Source organism: Podarcis bocagei (genome assembly GCF_964188305.1).
Source record: "Podarcis bocagei genome assembly, chromosome: 6".
In the NCBI taxonomy this organism is placed as follows: domain Eukaryota; kingdom Metazoa; phylum Chordata; class Lepidosauria; order Squamata; family Lacertidae; genus Podarcis; species Podarcis bocagei.
The window spans coordinates 41714565-41724724 of NC_138130.1; the positions used below are offsets into that span (position 1 = coordinate 41714565).

Here is a 10160-nt window from a genome sequence, read left to right on the forward strand (position 1 = left end):
TTTCGTAGCACTATGCCAGCATTTGCCAAATTACTTGCTTTTCGTGATGGTGCTAACTTATAGTTATGGATTTTAGGAAAATTATCACCTGCAATTTATATAACACTCTGACTGAGAACCATTAAAGTTGAAAAGCTGTCTACAAAAACTGCAATAAATCAAACAATAAAATACTAAGCTGGCAATTGCCTCATTACACAAACAATGTAATTCCCTGGGATTATTCTGTCTGAACCCATTCTGTGACATTTTACACAGCTAACAAAAACTGAAAAATGCTTGCACGTATAATTTGAGCCTATAAATTGCTTCACGTGCTACAGGGTGTATGAAGAGTGCTGTAAAACATAAAGAAACACATAACACATTTCATGCGTCTATCGTATCCAATAAGCAGAAGAAATGAAAATCCGCTTAAATGGAACATCACCAATAGCTGCTGAAGTCAAACACATTCCTAAGCTACTCTTCTCTGCCAGCAATAAACTATGAAAGGTGATGCTTAGTCCCAGTGGCCTCACTTTATGTCCAGGCTACTTTAAACAGTCTGTGGTTTTTTTATCTTTTTTTGTTGCCACCAGATTGCACTTGCTCCCATAATAAAAGATTCCAACCCAGCAGTGATAATCATCCCTCTTAGCCACTGGAGTCCCTGCTAGAAACATAAAAAGAATTCCAGAGTTTCCGAAGTCTGTGCAGCTTTGGAGAGACGACTCCCTGCTAACACAGCAACTGCAGTCCTTAAGTGGGGTTGTTGATAATGCAGCCCTCCCTGGCCCCAAGGTACTGTTTTGTGGCTTATGAAATTCCACTGCAGGTTTGAGAATTCCAGTTTTCATTTATGGACACATACACTGGCTTCCTAATGTATGTACAGCACGGCCAAAAGGTATCTGAACTGTCATGTATACCATGACCAGTGTATACATGGGGATTGATCTCTACATTGGGGGGTGGGGAATGTGTGAAACTGCCCGCTGGATTCAGTGCAGAAATACAGTACCTTCATCATTACTATTAGTTCATAGTTACATTTCAATACAACATCCACTGCACACTTAAAACTACTATTCATGGTACTGCTACCCTCGCCTTCTCGCCTTTCTGACTCAGTGCAAGTTTACAATATAGGAGCCACTTGGATACTGCCCAGAAGTGAGAATAAATGGTGAAATACTATCAGTTTGAAAGTATGGCTTAAGCTAAGGAATTAATTTCAAAAGATGTCATTCCAACTGTATGAAGTGTTGTTTTGAATCTAAGTTCTAACTCCCTTCCTAATTATATTTCAGAATAGACTTTAGAAAATGTTGTTGTAGTAAGAAGGAAGTTTGAGACTTGCTTTTCAGACTACTATTAATTTATCCAAAGTCCTTCAGGTTTGCAGTTACACAGCTGTAATGAACCTGAAGTTGTGCCTCTCAAGAATCAGCTCTGCCTTGTTTGATTCTGGTAAGACAGACAGACAGACAGACAGACAGACAGACAGACAGACAGATAGATATACTGTAGATAGATATAGATATAGATATAGATATAGATATAGATATAGATATAGATATAGATATATAGATATATAGATATACACACACACACACACACATGCATACACACACACACACACACACACAGAGAGAGAGAGAGAGAGAGAGAGAGAGAGAGAGAGATGGAAATATATAAATGCCTGCACTTTTTTCACCAATGAAGTATCACATTAGCACCTTAAATAAATTGGCTTTAAAACTCCAACCTCTTACACTAGCATATTCACACATTTACCATCACAAGCCATTGACTTTTAACAGTTTACAAGAACTAACGCTTATTCAGTGCAAGATTAATAATGTGACTGATGAACATATCCAAGCTGTATCTTGTTTTCCTTTAAATGTAGGTAATCAATCTTTCACTTAGTTCATCAACAGTGACATTTAATCTATCAAAAATGGGTTCTCTCTTCCATTGGTAAGTGAAAGTGATTAATCATGCATTGTGGGTATAAGCAAATAATCCACTTCAGAGGCACTTTAAAGAAGTGGACTCCAAATCCCATCAGCTGCAGCCAGCATGGCATTTGCTCTGGAGTGATGGAGGAGCTGGAGTCACACAAGTGTGGCTGAACTGAAGTACAAGCGCAACGCAACCATTACTGGGATATCAGCTCCTGGAGCTAAAATTTCAGAATGCCAGTTCTGCATTGGATTAAATTTATGCTCAAAAGCAGCACCGACAGCTCAATGATCTTCTTCCATTCACTGTAAGCTCCTTTGAATTTTCTGTTTATAACTTGAGTTCAGAACCCTGGGAGCTAATGAAAAAAAAATACTTTTTAGTTATATAGGACAGCCAACTCTACCCACACCATAAATCTAGGATGAGGAACTTGTGGCCTTCCAGATGTTGATGGACTACAACTCCCATCACCCCTGACTGTTGGCATACTGACTGCAACCAAAAGGAGCTAGAGCTCAACAGGTTCCCCACCACTGGTCTAAACGACCATCCATGTAGTGTGGCAAAATGGAAAGTATGCAAAACCTGCACCAGAGAATGGCTGTTTGAATTCCTGCTGTGGAATCAAGTTTACTGAACGGCTGCAAGGAAGGTTAGGCTGTACGGAACAAGGTTGCAATAACGAGAGAGACAGCTCCCATTGCGCTGCCCTGAGCTCCTTGGAAGCAGGGTGGGGTGTGTGGGAGAGAAAGAGAAACATAGGCCTCAAACTAAGCAACTCCTGCATTAACATACCTAATAATTCAGCAACTAATAATTCTCCCCAAGAGAAAATTCCTAAACAGTGCAGGCCCCACATATTCAGCACCTCTGTGCACACATGTTCCTTAAGATGCCAGCAGAATGTCTACGTGTCATTTCATGAGGAAGTGAGATTTGTAAGCATGTGATACAGAGAAATGTTCTGTTGGTGCCCTATGACTGTGGAACTCCTTTCCTGAAGAGACACCCAAAATACCTTATTTCATTGTTTTTAGAAGATGCAAGGCCTCCCATGATATGAATATGATTTATTTAGTGTTTTAATTGTGGGTTTGTACAGATTGTTTATATATTAATTTAATAATAATAACCACCACCAGCAGCAGCACTACCCATAAAAGATGCTTTATTACTTTTAATAAGTACAGTGGTACCTCGGGTTAAGTACTTAATTCGTTCCGGGGGTCCGTTCTTAACCTGAAACTGTTCTTAACCTGAAGCACCATTTTAGCTCATGGGGCCTCCTGCCGCCACCGCACGATTTCTATTCTCATCCTGAAGCAAAGTTCTTAACCCGAGGTATTATTTCTGGGTTAGCGGAGTCTGTAACCTGAAGCATATGTAACCCGAGGTACCACTGCACTACTTTGTGTCACTGACAAAAAGTGGAAGAGAACTTTTAAAATAATGAAGGCTATGTTGAAGAACCATAAGGCACAACCAACTAAACAAAATTCTCCCTCTTACCCATGTATAGGACTGCCACCAATTTGATATTTTGCTTTGGTATGGGTTATAAAGATCAAATACCTAACATAGGACCACTCTACAAAACAGCAAACCTCAAAATAATGTTTTTAAAAAGAGGCTAAACTTCCTATACAAACTATCCAAATGATTTTGGAAGAAAGGGGAAACCAATTACTGAGGCAAACAACAAAAGTAACCATGTTAAAAAAACAAACTTTTGAGAACAAAACATAGGTGCTTATTGAACGGTTATGGAGTAAACTTGTTGGAAAAGGCATTTGGAAATACGGTAATCACCAGCTGAATCCAACCTTACACACCATACTTAATCAACACTGTTTCTGCATGCAAAACAATTCAGACGTATTTCTGTAGATTTTGATTTAGTTTATTTTGTGACGAATGTGAAACGGCACTGATTCCTGTCTGTAAGTCACTGGTATTGCAGAGCTGCTGTACATAGTGCAGTGACCTGAATGCAAATCCACTGGCTATCCTATGCAAGAATGGAATATAATATTTCAAAGTATTGGTGTAGCCTTTAAAAAAAAATTACTGCATGTTGTCATCATAAAGAATCTGTTATCATTTAAAGATTTAATTACATAATGGGATTTTAATCTTATTCTTAACAGCGAAACAGTCTCAGAAGTTATATCTAAACTACCAGCATTTAAGCATTTTATTCCCACTGATTTCAGTGGAAGAGTTGAAATCTCCCATTGAGATAAATGGAAATTAAATGTATTTAGTTGGATTACGTGGCAAGTGATTTGTACAAGATTTTGGGATTCTCTTGTTGAATTTTCCATGTGTCCAAGCATTATTTTACAGGAGACTACATTCATGAGAGCTTCACTCAAGTTGGCTATTATTTATTCAATTTATATCCTGCCTTTCCTCCCTAAACAGCCCAACTCTCTCTCAATAGGTCACACCCATGGTTTAGCCAAAAGCACAATTAACAGAATCTGAAACAATTTTGTAAGCATAAATATTATTTACACTAATGATACAATTCAGAAATTACTGGCACAATTTTACTGCCAATATATGAAAGCAATTTTTTATTACTGAAACATAACCACTTTTTAAAATTAGAAGGTACTTTAGCACCTGTTCTTTTGCCACTATAATGCTTTACTATACAATGCTATGCTGAAATATGTCTTGCAGTCAGCAACTCAATATGCAATTTAATCTAGGTACACTGATCAAGGAAAAATCAAAAGAAAGGTTGACTTGTATGGCAAGGGGGAAAGATTCGTGTGTCTTTATTTGGTTAAAAACACATCAGAAGTTTTTTTAAAAAACAACAACCCATAATTTAATGAAGACTTCAAACTTCAATGGTTTATTTGCTCATGACATCAAAGAGAAAAAGTGGAATGTATTTCTCAAAGAAATTTCTGAGCTCGAGGAACCAGAGCCAGAAATGTCCTAAAGCAAAACCTTCCAAAAAAAAAAACAACCCCACTTCCACAAGTCCTATCAAAATGAGTACAGATTCCAATTTCTTTCAATAGGGCTTGCACAGGAAAACCTCTGGGAATTATTCATCTGTATGTGATGCCTAGGGCTTTGATTTTCCAACGTCAGTCAGAAACTACAGTATTTAAGTGTATGATGGAAAACCTCTTTATTTCTTGCAAATGCATGTAAAGGGAGAAAGTTGTCTAGAGTAACTTATTCCTACTGAGAAGCCCTACTGTACTCCATGAACCACCCAAAGAACTCATGTTATGGGGCAGCTATTTTAAATGCAATACATAAAATAAAGACTGAAACCTGCCCTGCCCACTTGAATCAAAATATATAGGGCAAAGCTGTTTAGTATTAAAAGCATCCTTGCATTTCATTGTAAACTTGCTACCTTCAGTCCAGTTGAACACGGGCTTAAAAACTCTTGGAGACTTTCATTATCTGGACCCCATAACTTGTTATTTTATGTATTATTACAGCAATATTCCATCTTACTTCCAATGAGTTCTTCCCCCTCCTAATTTTGGGAAATTTCCAACTTGGCCTTGAATATATAAAGTATACGGGTTATAACTAAAGTTATTGTCAGAGCAGAGCCACTGAAATTAACAGAGCTAAATTAGTCATGTCCTTTAATGTGTGTGCTCTGAGTATGGTTAACACTGAATACAACCGTACTGAAATAAACTTTCCTTCTCACTGGGATTACTGCTGCAATAGTCTATTACGGACTATTTACAGAAGGGGATGGAGAGAGAAATTATTATCCAATTATAATGTATGAATCAGTCCTTGATGAACAGTAACATCACGTTCCATAACTATGTAAATGACCCCCATATGAAATAATTGGAAACCTTAATGTCTGGTATAATTTCAGTGCAAACAAACCATGCATATATAAGGTTTGGTGTCTCACACACTTGCATAATAGACAATAACAGTGCGGTCCTTTACATATCTACACAGAAGTCCCCTCAAGCTCACTGGAGCTTAACCCCAGGTAAGTGGAGTTCAATTGCATCCTAAATGAAGCAAAATAGCATCTACTTCCACCTACAGCCTCGCTCCAGGAAATCCTGCTGACAAAGGAAACCCGATTGCTGTAGTTCATTATGTGCAAACAACTATCTCTGAATCACGCGGGCTGACCATTTGTGCATCCAGTGTTTGCCCAGCTTTGTATCAGAGCAACCATGACTAGGGGGAATAAGACAACTTGCTGGCCAGTACAACATTTGTAGTTAGTTGTTTCTGTGTATGTTTACAGTGACTTCTCCTTAATACTAATTGCTGCCTTCACAATAGCACTACTTGCCAGATAACAATTGATTGAAATTCATTAAAATGACCCACAAATTATAACACAGTAGCAGATTCAAATACAATGGTACCTCGGGTTACATACACATCAGGTTACATATGCTTCAGGTTACAGACTCCGCTAACCCAGAAATAGTACCTCGGGTTAAGAACTTTGCTTCAGGATGAGAACAGAAATCGTGCTCCAGCAGCGCAGTGGCAGCAGGAGGCCCCATTAGCTAAAGTGGTCTTCAGGTTAAGAACAGTTTCCGGTTAAGAACGGACCTCCGGAACAAATTAAGTACTTAACCCGAGGCACCACTGTAATATGTCATAATCATGTAAAGGCACATATCTTAACCTAATGTGATCATTCAAGCTGTAAGTTCCATGATGCTTATTTCACCTTTATTTCCTTCATTTCAACCTGCAGGCTGTCCAATCTAAAGCACTTCAAATTGAGGATTTTTTTTAATGCAAAATATCTCATTAAAAGAGCTAAAATAATAGTTGCTAACTGCCACCCTAACTTTTTAAAATACTGTTAACTCTAGTCATTAAATGTTAGTACAAATACTAAGCTCTACAAAATACATATTTTTCATTTAAACAAATATAGCATTGTGTTTTTTACTCCAAATTACTACATAGCATTTAAATATATTACTAATATAAGCTTTTATTTTGCTGTTGTTCATAATGAAAATTGAAGAATCACTAAAGAATTATTTGATAGGCAACAAATTCAATGCTGAAGAAAATATAATGGCAGGAAGAAAGAAATTAACATATTTTAGGCTACAATATGTAACTATTTAGAAAAGAAACACATGAAAGTTCTTTTTATTACCGAAGTTTAACCAAGCATGAAATGTAGCTATATAAAGTAAGGTTCCACTTAATTACTACCATGCTGCAATCTGTACTGCAATTTGCTAAACCATGGGCAGTGGCTAATTCATAAAATATTCTTTTCACAGCATCAAAGTTGAAAGTTAACTTTAAACTTTTTTAAAATTCTAAAGCATAAACAAAACCTGAAAGTTATAGACATCACTCTGCAGAACATGATCCACTCTTAGCACCACCATCCTAAACTTATGAAAGTCCTGTAGTGCCTATTTCAATATACTTGGGCACAAGCATCAGAAAATTTAAGTATCCTCAATCCGCCTACAATCAATGGTACTTAAGAACATACATTTCTTTCGATTGTGTTATTATGTACAGGATAATGGCTTTTACAGTACATAATCACAGCAGTTTGTTCTTTCACACTTGGGTTATCAATACACTTAAAGTGTTCTCCTAAATCTGTGTTCAGCATTTCAAAGGGAAGTGGTAAGGATTAACTGATAAAACACTGTCATAGTGTAGCTGCTGTCAAAAAACACTTTAACATTAGAACCGTATTCTAAAACCGTTTACTCTACAGTAGTCCCATGGATTTCCCTAAGATTCTTCCAACATCTGATTATCTCCAATGAAAACAAAATTCACCATGGCATCATCATAAGCAGTTTGTCTTTCAGAGCTTCTAGATTCTTTGTTTTTCATCTTTATTATGTTGTTGAAATGGATCATTTAGATTATGAAAAATAAAATACCAAGTACACTTACAGAGCAATTCTGTGCATATTTGCTTAGAAGCAAGTCTGTGTGTGTTCACTAGGGCTTATTCCCTAATAGGTCTGTTTAGGACTGCTACCTTACTTACTTCAACTAAGACTCACTAAGAGCTCACAGTAAACATGCATAGGATCCATCTCAATTCTTGTCATCTGAAGCATATGATCTTGGAAATCACCCTGGGATCCTATGGGATGGAAATATAATGGGATTTACTTTCCAAGCAAGTGTGTTTATGACAGGAGGTACCACTTGTTTTTACCGGAATCTAAAGTTAACACGCAGCTTGTTCCTGCCCTGTAAAGTATTCCTAGACACAAGTTTCAGTATTGCAGCAGCGTGCTGCTCTGCAAAACTGCTCTCCACCCGTCCTCAAGGCACTTTAGGCCAAGCCCTACTGACTTACGAGAAAACTCCGTCGAAAAGGGCAGGAGCAAGTGCAACGTCTTAAGCAGGGGAAGATTCGCCGGTGTGGGGGGCACCCAAAGCACACGGACTCCTCCTCATCTGTCCGGCTGAAAGCCTTGCCTTCAATCGAGAGCTGCCTGCAGCCGGTTCTGAAGCAAGTGGATTTTAGGCGCCACTCCTACTCCTCCTACTCAGGAAGGAACAAGGGAGGGGAGCATTCCGCCTGAGGGAAGCTGCAGCCCAAGGAGGTGTGTCCTCTCACGCTCCTGTCAAATATACAGCAAAGCGATACCAAACCACACACGGAACACTCCGGCCCAAAATGCACGGCGACCGGGGGGGGGGGCGGCGCCGGCGGCCAAAAAAGAGGAGATCTAGCTTGATCTCTGGGCGGTCAGTTCCGTGAACCCAGGAAAGGTGTCCTCCCCGCCGCCTCCCATGTTTCCCCAGCCCCGCAAGCGTCAATCCTCCCTTCTGAGTTCTGCCCTACTTCTGCTCCAAGTTGAAACGCCTGTGCGCCTTGTTTCTGGATTTCTACGCGCGCAGGATTCAAACGCGCCAGCTGCGGAGGCTCAACTCCGGCGGCCAGGCTGTCCCCCCCCCACCTTCCTTATTATTATTTTTAAGTCAACCGCCAAAAAAGAGCGGGAAGGAGGAGAGAAACCACACCATCGCAAGAGCAGGAGCGCCCATCCCCGAAATCTAGGGGGCCTTCCAGGGAGCGGGAGGGAAAAAGAGACAGAGAGAGACCTGCCATGCCCCGGGCTAAACACAAGGTTAGCTCCCCTTCCAAGATCTCCCACCTCCTCCTCCTCCGCCTCTGCCTCTCCCTCAAGAGGAATGCAATTTCCCCCTCCCCTCGGCCTTTTGATCGCAAGGAAGGTGGACGTGAAAGGTTTCGGAAGAGTGAGGGGGGGGGGAGGGAAGGTCCCGCTTCGGCGGAGATAAAAACTCTCTCGCGCTCTCCGAACGCGGCAGGCGCGCAAAAACTAAAATAACAAGGAGACGGGGGAGAGGGACGGCGCAGCGACGCAAACGGTGTGGGGTGGGGGGGACACGACTGGAGCCAGCGGGATGGGAGAGCCGCTTCCCTCCTCAGCCGAACCCGCCTTGCGGGCTTCTGGGCGAGCGAGCGGCCGGCACCCACCGGGCAGCCAACCGCGTCCCTTTCTGCACGCGCGCGCTCTCCGGAAGGCGGGCGGCAAATGCTGCGCCACGGCCGCCGCCGCCGCCGCTTCCCCTTGCACTGCCCGCGCTTCAGCGTGCGGGACCCGGGAGACGCCGCAGCGAGGAGAGGAGGAGGCAGCAAAGGGGGAGGAGGCGGCGGCTCCGGCTTCGCCTCCTTTCCTCCCTCGCAAGGCTCTTCGGCAGCCCCGGCGCGAGGCAGAACCTCGGGCCCGGGAGCCGCCGGCCGGCCGGCACTCACCGAAGGGAAGGGACCCGGCGTCCCCGCTCGCGTGTCTGTCAGCTGCGCGGCTGCTGCCCCCGTCGCTTGGATTCACGCCGCCTCCGCCTCCGCCATGTTCCTGGGGCGCCGCGCATGCCCGGCAGCGGCACTGGGGGCTTCCCTCCGCCTTCGCGTCCTCCCTTCGCAGCCCACTGACAAGGGGGCGGAGGGCGCGGGCGGCGGCTCACCCACCGCCTCCGCCGCTACCACCATGCTGCGGACCCGGCTCGGAGTCGGAGGGGGGCTGTGCGCTGGCTCTCCACGCCCACGCCAGGCGGCTCCTGTGCACTTGCTGCTCCGCAGAGCGCGCGCAAACGCCCGCGCGGGCGCAGAAAGAGCGCGCGCAATGCCGCCCAGGCGAGCCAGGAGCTGGCGGGGCCGACCCTCTCGCGAAACAACGTTTTAAACATACGTTTTCTGTTAGCAC

General features: G+C 42.6%; 1 protein-coding gene across 4 annotated transcripts in view; it reads right to left on the reverse strand.

Annotated features, from left to right (window-relative positions):
• SCML2 (Scm polycomb group protein like 2) overlaps positions 1-9737 on the reverse strand; it is a 187130-nt gene extending 177393 nt beyond the window's left edge. The window contains exon 1 of one of the 4 annotated variants that reach the window (XM_081199184.1): positions 7967-8065. The gene's annotated coding sequence lies outside the window, so the exon portion shown is untranslated. Of the gene's footprint in view, positions 1-7966; positions 8066-8284; positions 8882-9712 lie in introns of those variants that run through there. The other 3 variants (XM_081199181.1, XM_081199183.1, XM_081199182.1) reach the window with 3 other exon arrangements.
• Positions 9738-10160: the final 423 nt, after the last annotated feature.